At 35.3% G+C, this 12,088-nt stretch overlaps 1 protein-coding gene across 1 annotated transcript in view; it reads right to left on the bottom strand.

Annotated features, from left to right (window-relative positions):
- Positions 1-12,088, bottom strand: part of LOC122802353 (E3 ubiquitin-protein ligase SH3RF3-like) — a 2,381,113-nt gene that overhangs the window by 415,842 nt on the left and 1,953,183 nt on the right. The window lies entirely within an intron of this gene.

Below are 12,088 nucleotides of genomic sequence, written 5' to 3'. Positions count from 1 at the left end.
TTCCCCTAAATTAAATATATTCCAACTCCATGGTTGCACCACAGAGATAAAAGGGCAACCCCCTCAAAAATCAGTCCAATGACTTGCACATTATAATACATTATGGTGAAACTCACAGCATAATTTAATTTTGAAATACAGCTCCTCAACCTTCACTGCTTCAATGTCCTGTAGGGAAGCCCATTGTCAAAGATGTTTTCACATCAAGAGCAGTACCTCAGACAAACATAATAAAAAATGCAATGCAAACCACTTAGGGTACACTTAAAGGCATTGTAAACTAACCTCCATTTCCCATGCATAGGGATCATCTTGATTTCAGCATTACTGGTCATCATATCAATGTCTGCAAGTGTATTGGGGGATGTCAGTTGCACAGTGTGGCTTGACAAGACATTTATTAGTACAACTTGATATTAACACTGTGTATATCAAGTTTGTTTTAAAATTACTGAACTGTTAGTGTGTCTGCTTGTCAGGGTCCATGGGCTGCCATGTACTTTGCCCATCACAGCATGTGAGGGCTGCGTGTCTGCTGGTCACTGTTGTTCTCCCACATGATCATTAGATAATGGTGCTGATGTACCTTCCATTTTGGCACTGTGTGTGCATGGTCTAATTGTAAAAGTATCATAGGGAGGCTAAACATGTTTCCACAACACCATATTATATAGCAGACAAAATGTTCGGAACCCCATGCAGGCTGTGGCAAAGTCATAATGGAGCACTCCCCCTGCAATATCAAGGCAGATGAAACAGGTTGTGAGGGGTCAAACACATACACTGTACAATATTGTGAGTTTGTGCATGTGCAGTGTCATACTCACGTTTGACTATGCTTTGGGGGATCCATGTGGGCATTGTTATACTGGGATCTAGTTGGTATCCAGGATCAGCTGTAACACATTATCAACATGTTGGGGGTTAATACATTTGGGCACACTGTAAATGCAAATTATGCACCAATGTTAGCCACAGTGTCTACACCTCCCAACTAGATGCTTCATGCAGCAAGTAGTGACCTAGGTCACGTGTACAAAATATATGAATCAAGCAAACTTCTTGGGTGTAGTCTGTAGTCATCATTTATGATCCCACATGCTTTGCTCAACATCTGACAGTTCCTGAAATGATAATTCCTTCTTGTTCACAAATCTTTGTTGATTGTGGGCAAGGTAAAGATCTGTATTCCTACATATGTGCAGCCTATGATAGTATTTGTCAGAGAGAGTAAGAACACTGCAGAAGGCACACATGGTGTTTGCATTCTCCTGTGGTATGCTAGGAAACCATATAGACTCTTCAAAATTCAGATTATATGAAATACCTTTTAGTGCATTATGGGGACAGAGGCCTGAGAAATACCCGTGTGTTCTCCATTGGTACCTGAAAGATCCCTAGAACTAGCAAAGAAAAAGAATACATGTCTTGTCTCTACATGCACTGGAAGGCTGCACATTCTTACAGATTTTGTGCGTGGATGATGCATGTCCACTAAGGCCCATACAATGTCATAATCTGTACAGAAGAAACCCCTGTTAGGTAAAGTTGTAGTATGACATCTATTGATGATACTATTTCCTTTGTTGCCAAACACATCTCTCATATAACAGCAACAAGTGGTATCATTAATTGCTTGCATAATGACTGTGCTTTATTGTCAGGAATATGCTGCTGCTGCTTTGATCATCCTCTCCCATACAACTACTAACCTTGAATATGTTGACCTAGTAAGCATTTGCATTATGAAATATCGATCAGGGCCTCAGTTCCCTTGTTGATTTCCTTTGCGTTTTATTATGTAATCATTCACATATATGTAGTGCAGCACATTTGCATGTCCTTCACTGTAGTGCAACATGAGATCATAACATGTGTGCAACTATGCTATGTGTGGCTGACTCCTGTGCAACTGCACACTGCAGAATATGCAACTTGTATATGAATCACAGACACATCTTTAACAAACAATAGAGAATAAGTAATTATGATGTTTAGATGATTTAATGTAAAAAAAAATAATCAAAGAAAATCCCATTTAGCAAAAGGCAAATTTTCAGGCTGACCCGAAGTACAAACTGGATGCTGTCACTTGTGGTATTTAAACGTAGCTGCCACAACAATTTCTGTGAAACTAAACTTTCCGTGGTCCTACTCTAACTCTATGTTATACCTTTTCCAATATGAAAATTAAGATTTTTTTTTAAATTGTGACACACTCTTGCATATCTAAATAAAGCATTTTTGAATCTTTTCTTTTAATATCATACATATTTTATACACCCCTGGGATCACCTCATTGGCTCTGCTTGACAGAGGATCTGTTAATTATCCAAAATAAGGCAAAACGAGGTAGCCAAAACCAAATAAAATAACCAAAAACAGCCTAGTTGAGCGAAACAATAAAGCCCCGGAGAGGATTAATGTAGCAGACTACCGTTTATTAAATTAAAGTAAAAAAGCATTAACGAAGTTGAAATTCCGTTTTCGTTTATACAACTTCATCCGATGTGGGCTGAGACACAAATCATCATTTTAAATATCCAAAAACAAATGACATCACAAATTAATCAACTGGTAAAAATCAGGCAAATGTTTTCCCTCTAACTTCTAAAATCCACAGAATCATATTTTAACACAACCCTTTAAAAACAGATCAAATTGTATAAAATTGCTTGTAAAGGATTCAACTTCGAGGCACAATTGAAAATATAATAAATTGTTACTTAAAAACATGTCTTTAAAAAACACATATCCCCTGCACTAATAAACTTCCATATCAAGATATTGTAACTTATCAGGGGAATAATTATAAGTGAACTTTAAAAATTCCGTGCTGTTATTTAAAAATTCAATAAAACCTTGTACTTCATCCTCTAACCCAGTCCAAAGAATGCATATATCATCCAAGAATCTCTTATACATACTCCAACTATTTTTATATATGGAGTCTAAAATATATTTTTCCTTCAATTTAGCTAAAACTAGGTTTGCATATGTGGGTGCACAAACTGCACCCATAGCCACATGTTTTATTTGGTGAAAAAATTCACCATTAAAATAAATGTAGTTGTATTGTAATACCAATTCAATTAAATGCATTATCAAGGTACATTCATCTCTTGACAATGTCCCATCTTCATAAATGACTTCTTCCAATAAAGACAAACCTTCGTGGTGGGGTATACATGTAAATAAATCAACAATATCAATGGCTAAAAAGCCTAAATTATCTTTGACCAATTCATGTTTAAGGTTTCTTAACAGGTCCCACAAATCCCTTAAAATACTTTGTCTCTTTAACCATAAACCTTTAAGTTTCGTGTCAACTAACTTTGCCAAAGGCATAGTTTTGGATCCATCGGCTGATACAATTACCCTTTAAAACTGAGAGCGGCTAAATTATAAGTACTGCATTTTTCTCTCCTTTATTTTGCACATAGCAATTTATTGATTCATTAGTGCAGGGGATATGTATTTTTTAAAAGACATGTTTTTAAGTAACAATTTATTATATTTTCAATTGTGCCTTGAAGTTGAATCCTTTACAAGCAATTTTATACTATTTGATCTGTTTTTAAAGGGTTGTGTTAAAATATGATTCTGTGGATTTTAGAAGTCAGAGGGAAAACATTTGCCTGATTTTTATTGGTTGATTAATGTGTGTGTGTGTGTGTGTGTGTGTGTGTGTGTGTGTGTGTGTGTGTGTGTGTGTGTGTGTAGAGGTAACCAGTTTCTCAATTGATGTCTGAATATTAAACTCATTCCCTCTGATGGAGCTCAGGCAGTTTGCACTGTAACTTCCAATGGGCTGCTCCTAAGCCTTTTGACAAAATCAGATTATGTTTTCACATTTCAAACGAATGCACATATTTCTGGAACCAAAATAGTTATGAAAGAAGTATTAATAGGAATCTCTTCAGCACAGACTAGTTTTATACTGGTGGTATTCTTTAGGTTCTAGGTCTTAAACCAAACTTTATAAGTCACAAGAAATAATTTATAATATCTCAGCAACCACCCAAGTTACACACATACTGTCAGCTTCATTTTATTCATCTGCTGAGAGTTTTCATATGAGGCTAAGGAGTTCTGCCTGTGTTAATTGGTTGTTCAGATATTTAGAAAAATGTGAAAATTATATCTATATAAATGAATATAATAAAAACAACAGTAGTAACAAACAACAAAATGAACTATACTCCATGGGATAAATGCCTCGTTGATAAAATTCAGCAAGGAAATCAAAACAGAACTCAGGATTACAACGAGGCAACCAGGCCTTTGTCTGAATCAAACAGCATATATTCTTCAAACAGAAGGATTTATCCAAGTAACAAGTCCAGTCTGTGTAAAATTCACAACTCACAGTTCATTTATTTGAGTAACATAAAAACGGTAAGCGCTTTCGCTAGATTGCTTCTTCCGACCTTCAAGAACAAACACACCTTTCCTTTCATAATATACTACCTTCAGATATTTCAAAATGTGTAATTACCAATCAGAACAGTTCTTACATAGTCATGTGTCTAATTTAAATATTTATACAAAAATACAAAGATAAAAACAATGAAAATGCAAAAATGAAATATTAAAAGCACCGCAACAACTTACTCAATATAAAATGTATAAAAGTTGTACAGTACAAATATAACACATATAACATGCACCAATTTATACAAAAATAAAATAATAAATCCATAGCAACAGCTTGCTCAAGACACAATTCAAAAATACAATTCAAGAACACAATTCAAGAATGTAGGTCAAAGTATTTAGGGGTTATGCAGCATAGTTATAACACATATAACCTGCACTGATTTATAATATAGCTATAATACAACCATAGAAGTCAGAAATCAAATAATTTGAGTTTCTGACTTCACTTTTTCATCTTCCTATTCTTTAAGTAAGGTTTGACAGAGGCTCTTTCATTGACTCCTCTTCCCTTTGTCTGCTCTAAAGGCTATTATCCATCGTGCCTCTCTATTTTCAGTAACATTTCTGATGTCACCTTCTCTAATACTTGGTACAATTACCTCTATAACTCTGAATTTAAATTTGTGTGTCTCCCCTTCTTGCATAACATGTTTGGACAGAGCATTATGGTCACTTTTCGTACGGATATTATAAATATGTTCCCTTATACAAGCTTTAAAAACTCTGTTGGTTTTACCAACATAGAATGAGTGGCAACATTTGCAATCTGCTAAGTAAACCATATGACATGTCAAGCAAGTAGCTGCTGAAGTAAATGTGAATTCTTGACCTGTATCTGGATGTGCAGATTTATTACTGGTATTAATATATGAACACAAATGTAATTTTATCCAACATGGTTAGCATCTTTGTCTATTGGTTTACATAGAAGTCACCAGTTAGTAATATTCACACTTTTTTTTCTCCATCTTACAACCTTACTATTTTTACTCTTACTATTTTACCTGTTATAAGTTCTGGCTTTTCAGATACTTTCCTGGTATACATTTCAAACTCCTCTTTCCTGCATCATTTTGTGCCTGTTTAGTTTGTAGAACTCTCATCGCTGTTTTTCAGTTACCCACTTTAACTCTGCATTTTCTTGATGTCATGTGGTAAGAGAATTTCTTTCTGTTCTTTTTATTTTTGTAATTTTCTTATTCTGTTTGTTTTCTTAATCTCTATTTGATTTTGGTTTAACATGTTTTCTTCAGAAGATGTATTCTCTAAGTCATCTGGACCTAATGGTAATATACCATTTTGTTACTATCTTAACTCTCTCTCTCTCTCCTGATATGTTATCTTCTTCTCAAAAAGTTATTCCCTAAATATCACTTGTTGCTGTCCTTGTTTCCTTTATTAAAATTTACTTTTGTAGTACTATTCTGCTTATCATGCTTAGGTGCATCCACACTTTCCCTATTGATTAGTTTATTAATCTTCTTTTCCCAGTTAGGGGTCGCCACAGTGGATCACCTGTCTGCTCATGATTGGCAGTGGAGTTTTATGGTGTCGAGTTGCCAGCCCAGCACCCAACCTTCCACGGAAGGCACACACACGCACACCTCAGGCCAATTTGGAGTGTCCAATCCACCTACAGCATGTCTTTGGGATGTGGGAGAAAAATGGAGCACCCAGAGGAAACCCACAAGACCACAAGGAGGACATGCAGACTCTGCACAGAAGGCACCACAGCCGAGGATCGAACCGGAGAACTTCTTGTTGTGAGGCGACAATGCTAACCACTGCACCGCCATGGCTGCCCATTGATTAGGTTATTAATATGGAGGATAAATACAGGTGATTTATCACTTTTTTGACAATTCCTGTGTAATATAAATGCTGCTGCACTGTAGAGTCAAGGCAAAGTGACACTGTCAGTTCAGTCATATCTTTTATCTGGGTCATATTATTTTTATCTATCATAACCTACAAACTTATTATTGCTTCATAAGTATCTTATGATTTCGAATCTGCCTTTTTCTTTTTTACTTTTCCCACTTTGCTGGTTTATACTATACCTAGTGTTTTCAATTGTTTTAACTAATATATTCCTTGGTATATTAATTTTAGATGTTTTCTTTTTTATTGCATAAGTGACACCAGCTAAATCTTTTAGTAGCATTGTATTTTTCTTCAATTTTCTTTTCTTCTGCTGTTCTCAATCAGTATTTTTTACCCACTGCTTTACTTCAGTATGAAGTAGAGATGCTGACACATTTATTGGCATCTTTGCCTTCTTCATTACTATTGTGTGTGTCACTATCTAATTCAGTATATTAGTGTAACCATCCTGCCACTCTGTTAACTCAGATAGAAAATGCTTTATTAGATATCATTTGTCAGCCTTTGACTAATAGTACATCATGACTATAAGTTCTGAAAGAAAATCAAAACAGTTTAACTCAGCTTTCCAGGCCTGTGCATAAATGTAGCATTTTTAACTGTTAAACAGTTTTATTCTTATACTCTGCAGTGCTTTCTCAAATAATTTCACACAATACCTATGTATACTGAGTCACAAAACCGGTTAAGTTTTCAAAAAGGATGAGATATGCCTGCTTAACAGGATACTCATATTCTTAGATTCATGTGACCCAGCTAACATGCACAAAGATAAGCAACACCCATCTTGTGCATGTGGGAGACTGTTTGTCTCACAACCAGTCCCAGTTGCAAGCCCTTTTGTAGAGATCATGGAACAGAGTTGAAGTGTGCCAAGAACCACCAGAGAAGAAAGAATAAACATTACCACCTTCAATACCTCAGTGTACTGTCACCTCTACTTTTACCTTTAAAAAAATAAACAAAAGAAAGTAACTGCTTACAGTCACTAGACCTTTGATATCAGTGCAAGAGGGTAGGGTAGAAGTCTATCTGCCACTAAGCACCAGGGAAGAAAGAAATGACATTCCTTGTGTGAGGGGTCCTTGCTCTGGGCTAGCAATCAAGGAGACTCAATCCTCACCACTTACTCTGGTGAGAGACGGTCACTAAGAGCAAAGATGGATTCACACAGCATTTTCAGATGCAGTTCCCTGCACCAAGCACAATTTCCCTTAAGAGCACACAGGGAGCTCACTTCAGTCCTGGGGCTGGACTCTCCTTCTGTCTCTAGACCCACACAAAGGCTCTTACAAAGGGTACCTAATTATGCTGTGTAACATTAATACTAATATAAATTGTAGTGTGTGACCAAAGCAGCAAGGCTTTCAGAAGTGCCCATAGTGTCACTAAAACAAGCATAAGTACTCTCAAAATGTTAAAAGTATTTTCTATAAGATCAGCCACAATGAAAGGTATTAAAATATTTAATGATAAATAATAAAACAGAAAATAGGAGAACATTGACTACAATAAACAACAGAGTTTCAACCACAGATATATAAAAAATGAATACAGTTGGATAGTTTCTCACAGATGCAAAAATAATACTAAACTATTCTCACTAAATGCCCCTGACTAACTAAAGAATCACTGTTACCTGACTACTTACTAAACAAGGCAAGCTGATATGTGCTGACTGTCTTACCATAATAAAAGCCAGATAATGTCTGTCTCTGTCTGTGTGGATGTGTGAGATATATATCCTGTCAAAAAATTTTCCTGTCAGATTCTGTGATGCTGTGAGAGTTCCAAAAAAAAAAAACAGATGCTGGTTAGAGGATGACATTACCTCTGGTCACCTGACTCTGGTATAATATACACACAGAGCTTTGCTAAGATCTGTGGCAGCATCTGAAAGCTATAACAAAGTTTCAAACGTTTGACCCTTTTAGGGTCCTATGATAAACATACACATTTAATCAGTTACAACAATACAATCTTGTATACATGCATACATTCTTTCTGTCCAGCAGGACCTACTGTTGACATATTTTTAACACAATTAACTTTACAAATATATTTTTAACTCAGACATCTGTACAAATCAGTGTGATAGTCACATAACATAAAATTATTTACAAAGCTATGCTGGCATATGTACACATGTATTGCCCTACTCCCCCTGGCACTACCTCATAATGTCACATCTTGACTCAGTATGTCAAAATAGTGATACATCTACTTCTACCTTAAAAAAACAAAACAAAGAATAAAATAAAACAAAGTAAGTGCTCATAGTCTCAAACCCTTTTATAGAATCAGGGTAAGTAGGGATGACATCTGCCATATCACACTGCCCCTTTAATACTCTGTACCTACTTCACCATTTAAAAATAAATGAAAGAAACTTGATACAGTTTGAGAGAATATTCAAAAAGCTTCCTTCATATGCTGAGCACTGAGAGAGAACTGACTTACTCTAGGGTGCCACATATTTCTTGACAATATTCACATTAAGCTATTTACAGTTTTAGTGAAAACATATTTAATGTTGTTAATTAAGTAACATATACAATCTTAGATAATTTTCCAAATCCAAAGTATCTGTAATAAATGGTTTATAATAGTCTATGGTATGCTTTAGAAAGAAAAGTTGCATCTAGCTGGTTTTCCTAATCTTGATATTTGCTAAAAAAATGCAGCTGATCTTTTTCCACAAAAATGGAATTGAAAGTTCACCAGTTTGGTAATGAAAAAAACAAGTAGGAGAACAATAGCATGCCAGAAAATACAATTATTAATAGTTTTAAGGAACTGGATGGTAGGAAACAAAGGTATTTAACAGTCAAATTACACCTCAGAGTAGCTACTGTTGTGGAAAATGCAGTGGATGCATACTTATACTCAGCTATGTGAGTCATCTGTACTGTGTTTATGTTAAAGCACAAGACACAAACATAATGTGATATCTTAATCTAGGAAAAATATTTGTTCTTGTGATTTATATGCATGGGCTCAATCCTGCTTTTTCTATTAATTTATTTATTTTGTCAGTTGTTGAATGGGTAGTTGGGTAGTACAGAATCCTACTACCTAGGGCAAAAGGCAAGGAGAAAACAAGACAAATCAGGAGGTAGAATAACAATACTCCCATCAAACACTTAAAATAAATAAAGTAGAAAAGTTTATGTCAACTGTATTAACATTAATACTTATGACTATTTGCCATCTATTAGAGAAATGAGATGTAATGTAGTCACAATGCACAGTAAGTGCAAATGCCTTAGGATAACAGATCATCAATAGTGTGGCAGAAAGCAGGATCAAGCACATTGCCAGCGAGCAGCAAATAAATCTGCAAACACAGATCTCGAAACAATTAAATTTTTTTCTTTCAGGTGAGATTAACATATTTAACTGTAAGATACTGTCTACTGTGGCAATTTTTACTGGATAGTGAGTTCCAGCAACCAGGATCCAGTTTGATGAATGATATTTCATACACAGCTAGAAAGTAAAGATGCCTAGGTAGCTTGATATAACAGGTGAGAAAAGGTTTGCAAGTGGAGGGCAGTCAAGCAATATGAATGTGAATGTGTTGAGTAAATATGTGTACCTTTGCTAGTAGGTAATCAGCTTTCTTCTGAATAAAAATAAAGCCATGTTATAAAGAAAAAGATAGGTGAATGAATAATAGTAAGGTACTAAACATCTTTTATGATTCAGTTCAGCAAGACTTGCAAGACTTCAATAATAGATTTTAATTTTAGTCTGGTTCCCTTTTGTAACTTTGAAGCCTGTTAGTTCAATCCCCAAATTGGCAGACATAGGGACACATTCACGCTATGTCTGAAATTGACATACTTTGGACAATTTGAGTTGGAGGGGTATAGGGGTACAGCCCCCACCTGTTTAGATTATAGAGGGCTTGTACACTTGGAAAAATGCTATTAATATGTAATGCAAATGTTATAGTTTGCTGTTATTTACAGTGAATTGCATTTAATTCTTGTCATTCTTCATCTCACATTATTAAGTATAGCTTCATGCATGTGCTGGCTGTAAACAATAATGAAGTCACCACGATAATTATATGTTTAATATTGCTGTAGAGCCTGTTAGTTGATAAAAATCTGCATATGCTACATTATATCAAGTAAATCAGTAAATTGATAAAATCTGCCCAGGCTAATGCTATATCAGGCTCTGTACCATTTTTCCTCTTGCACATAGATAATCTTTTGTGAATGCCACTTACTCTTTTTAGTATTTCAATTTGATAATTTCTGACAATAATATTTCTAGGCCTACACTTTACAATGAAAGCAATTGTATAAATTGTACTTTTAAGATCATATTGGTCTCATAAGACTATATCACAGTTATAAAAATGTCCATTTTAAGAACAGAAGTGGAGTAGACTGATTTTAATTAACATTTATGCACCAACAAGAATATTTTGTTCACAAATGAGAGCATTCAAACGAAAAAAAAAACCCAAAGTAAACACACAAACAAATGCTTCAACATGAATATTTTGTTCACAAATGAATAATTCAAACAAAAACAAAAAATAGATTAATAGATAAATATTCATCCCCTTTCCTTCTACAGTCCCTCAGTCCTTTTTTTTGGAAAAGTAATTTAAATTCAGCTTTAGACTCTGACACAGAATCAGCAATTCTTTTTAACTTTGTCTGCCAAGTAAATATTTAAGCTTTTTTAAGCCTATGTAAGTCTCAATTGCCAAATAATATTTTCCTTTTTTTGGTGAATATTTGGATGGATTTTGAAGTCATAGTAATTGCAATTTAAGAAAATGTTTTCTTTTTATATAGAATTAGAGGGTAAATTCTGAACAAGAGGGAAAACTGTCAATAAACACTTCATATCTGATAGAGCTTTTCACAAGTTCATAGGTGCATATTAAGCACGGCCACTAGGCCCCTTATAAGCCTAGCTGCACAACCCAAATGTGACTCACAAATTTGATTTATAAAGGTGGTCATTTACTGACTGCATCGGTCCATCAGAGAAATAGGAGCCAAACCAGGGGTTATTTTCCAATTACCCACCCCTTGGTCTAAGTTGTACTTCTATAGTGATAGGGAGGAACTCTGCTTCACATAAATGGGGAGCCTGTTCCAGAGAATGGGAATTATTTGTGAAACATATCTGTATGTTCAACATGTCCTATTTATATTGCAAGCAACATGTTACGTGTTTTAGTCTAGTAGTTCATAGGTTCATAGGTTCATAGGTTAGTACTAAGCTAACTGCCCTTTCGAGCCATTTTAAGCTTAGCCAGTTATGCCTTGTGAGACTCGAACCCCTGCACCTTGTGTTTGTAAGGCAAACACCTTAACCATTAGGCCACCCTCCCAACCCTCTGATGCTGTTTGTTTTGTGCATGTGCAAAATGTTCATCAAAAGAGAGTCCAGGGGTGCCTTGTATGCCAGGCAAAGATCACCTTTCAGAAGTCTGTATGATACCAAATAAAAAGACAGGACTTTGAGGCAATCAGCCAAGGACATTGTGTTTACTCCCTGTATTGTTTTTGTAAGGAACCTTTGTGGACATTCCAGTTGCTGCATTTGTCTGCTCAGGTACATACCAAAGTGGGTAGTATATATTATGAGGGGTGAGTAGAGTGGTATGATGACCTCTCTGGAACTAGATGCCATGCCTTTGCTTATAAGTAGAAAAATAGAAGGATTTTTTTACTACCTTGGACACATGTTGGTCAAAGGCTGGGTTACTATCTATATGAGTTCCCAGATC

Source organism: Protopterus annectens, chromosome 5.part0 (assembly GCF_019279795.1).
Source record: "Protopterus annectens isolate FY-2018-M chromosome 5.part0, PAN1.0, whole genome shotgun sequence".
NCBI lineage: Eukaryota > Metazoa > Chordata > Ceratodontiformes > Protopteridae > Protopterus > Protopterus annectens.
This window is presented reverse-complemented; position numbering and strand designations above follow the sequence as displayed.